The sequence below is a fragment of the Helianthus annuus genome, chromosome 15 (genome assembly GCF_002127325.2).
Source record: "Helianthus annuus cultivar XRQ/B chromosome 15, HanXRQr2.0-SUNRISE, whole genome shotgun sequence".
Classification (NCBI taxonomy): domain Eukaryota; kingdom Viridiplantae; phylum Streptophyta; class Magnoliopsida; order Asterales; family Asteraceae; genus Helianthus; species Helianthus annuus.
This window is the reverse complement of record NC_035447.2, coordinates 83,045,449-83,048,457: the sequence shown is the minus strand read 5'-3', so window position 1 is coordinate 83,048,457 and position 3,009 is coordinate 83,045,449. Positions and strand designations below refer to the sequence as shown.

The 3,009-nt window shown below is 33.6% G+C and overlaps 1 long non-coding RNA gene across 1 annotated transcript; it reads left to right on the top strand.

Moving 5' to 3' along the window:
• The first annotated feature begins 371 nt into the window (after positions 1-371).
• On the top strand, positions 372-2,252 carry LOC110911950. The gene is made up of 2 exons (XR_002577501.2): positions 372-701; positions 1,915-2,252. It is a non-coding gene; the product is annotated as an uncharacterized LOC110911950 (long non-coding RNA).
• Positions 2,253-3,009: the final 757 nt, after the last annotated feature.

Here is a 3,009-nt window from a genome sequence, read left to right as displayed (position 1 = left end):
TTTATATAAAAAATATAAAAAAAAACAATTGTGTGATTTTTAGCTATTTTTAGGCATTTTTGTTGTGTTCACATTGGTTCTCGCGGTTCTCGCAATAAGAGGTGGTTCTCGCATGATCTTCTCCCTATATATATAGGATTAGGATCAAGAGTGAACACCCCCCTCAGTTGTGAACTGTGTGAACTCATCTTGGCCCTTGATTTCTATGATCTTGAGATTTAGATGAGTGGCATGATGGTAATTATGTGGTTAATTTTTTCTATTTAATTAAATACAAAAAGGGATATATATGTAATTACACAATCAAAAAAGTCAAATAGGAAACCTAAATTGTTTCCATTAAATTAAAATCTCATCAAATTCAAATCCACTAATATTTCTCTCCTGCTCGATTTCTCTCTCCCATTATCGATACAAACAACAACCCCTTACTCTCCTCTGATTACCAGTTCATCACCAAGACACGATCACCATCACTCATTGCCGGCTATCACCACGGAAACCACCATCTACTACCTCTGATCGACAACCATACCCACCTATGATTACAACCTCCATCTCCGATTCACCGCCGTCGACCGACCACCGATTGATTATTAGTTACTGCTGATTGATTACAAACCTCCATCTTCGATTGACCGCCGTCGACCGACCGCCGTCAACCTCCATCTCCGATGTACCGTGGATACTCTCTTTCTGAGGTAAGATAAATGTGTTAATTTTCTTGTTTTATAAAAGTAGTAAAATACATCAATTTTTAACAGATTATATCTAAATCTGATTATTAGATCTTTATGATAAGAGGCAGATCTGTTTATTCTGGTGTTGAAATATTGATTATTGCTACTTTAGATAGTCAAGAATACCATCTATAGGAATTCTTCCATTCATGTATGTAGATAAAGAAATGCTAACGACTCATGGATCAATCTTCATATGTATTATTATTAGAGGTCTTACTTATGGTTGAGGTTTTAGTAGTGGATCATCAAATTGATTCATTGGAGTAAAATTATAATCAACCTTTGACTAGTCAATTTTATAAAGTGGTGGGCTTTGGATTACATCCTATTGGGCTGAACCAAAAGAAAGGAGTTCGACTGCCATGGGGGAATTCAAAGGGGTATACGAAAATTATATGCATATAAGAATAAAAACAGACCTTCGTTCCTACCTTCTTATGGCTGATTAATTAATTCTTTTTCCTTATCTCAAAGGTGACTACAACTTGATTACTTATTTAACTATATAATGTTTATGTTTAGTATTTGTGTTCATGTGAATGTTTACTGAATTATGACAATTTGGATTTATATTTGTTACAAATTGAGGAGAGTATGCCACTTCGGGGAAGGATGCATTGACCGTTGGGACTTGCTTTTCAAACGGAATTATAGCCGTTGTACATTTAAAAAAAGGTTTTTTTATAAATCTATATAAACCACAACCATTTTAAACAAATTCACACCAACCAACATCCTCGTTACTCCAAATCAGTCATCGGCATTGGCATTGCTGCCGCTACTAGTTAATAAAAAAATATTTGTATTAGCTGAACTTGCTATGAGGTTGTAAACATCTAAAAAAGGGATTATACACAAATGTATATATGTCTGTACATATGTGTACTCTGTTTATGTAAACTGTGTGCTCTGTTTATGTAAACTGGGTATACACTTGGTATACACCTGTGTAAAGTAGTAGTTTTGTGATATTTCAAAAACTTGTGTTTGTTGCTTATGTAATTTGGGTGTACACCTTACATTTGGTGTACACATGAGTATGCAAATTTATTGTAGGTATAAATTGTGTATACACCTGTGTAAAGTGGGTGTACACCTGTGTATACAGTGTTTGTCTTTTTATTTATCTAAGACATTCATTGACATGTGTAAATATATTTTGGTTTTACAGTTGGTAATTTGAAGGAATCAGTGAATCATCCGAAATATGGTCAATTTGAAGGAATAATACCGGATAGGTTGCTGTGAAAAAAGTATGCTCTGAAGATTTTGTGCTCCCATGCTAACACGCTCCGCAATGGAAGTAACCGCTGGATCGGTAGCATACAACATGGCGAGTAGGCTTAGTGTTTAAAACGTTCCTTGCAAACAATAGTAGTAAAGACTATGTTTTTGTTTTTCCGATATGTGGATATTTGTTTGTTTGGTTGGATTATTTTTTTTTTATGTAAACTGGATGTTTAGTTGGTTGGTATACCTTATAATATGTTTTTGAATTTGTTTTTGGGACATGTTATGGTTTATGGTGAAGTACTATGAGTTTACTAATCTAAAAAACGGATTATACACAAATGTATATATGTCTATACATACATGTATTAAATTTAAATACACAGGTGTACTTCGGGATTCATGAATATGTGTACGTAATTGAAATCTGGGTTTTTATCGATGAAGAACTGGTGGATTGAAAAAAAAAATATGGCTTTTTTTAATAGTGATTATGATATACATCTTGTTTAGATTTAAAAGATATTTTAAGTAATCACAAAATAATAGGAAAATGTAACTTCCATGGATTAATTAAAATTAATAATTAATAATAACTTAATGCATAAAAATCGCTACTTTTAGTATCCAAAAAAAAAAAAAAACTTTTTTAAAATTTTTTTTTTTTTTTGCTACTAAAAGTAGCGATTTGAACATAAAAAATAGTAAAAAAATAAAAAAAAAAATTAGATTTTTTTTTGATTTTTTTAGATTTTTTAGGTTTTTTGGGGGTTTAGTTTTTAGCATTTTAGCTTGGGGGTGGGGGGGGGGGTTTAGGTTTTTGGGGGGTGGGGGAGGGGGGTTTAGGTTTTTGGGGGGTGGTGGAGGGGGGTTTAGGTTTTTTTTTTTTTGGGGGGGGGGGTTAGGTTTTGGGGGGGGGGGGTGGGGGGTGGGGGTTAGGTTTTTTTAGGGTTTTTTAGGTTTTTTTTTAGCTATTTTAGGTTGTGTTCACATTGGTTCTCGCGGTTCTCGCAATAAGGTGATTCTCGCATGAACC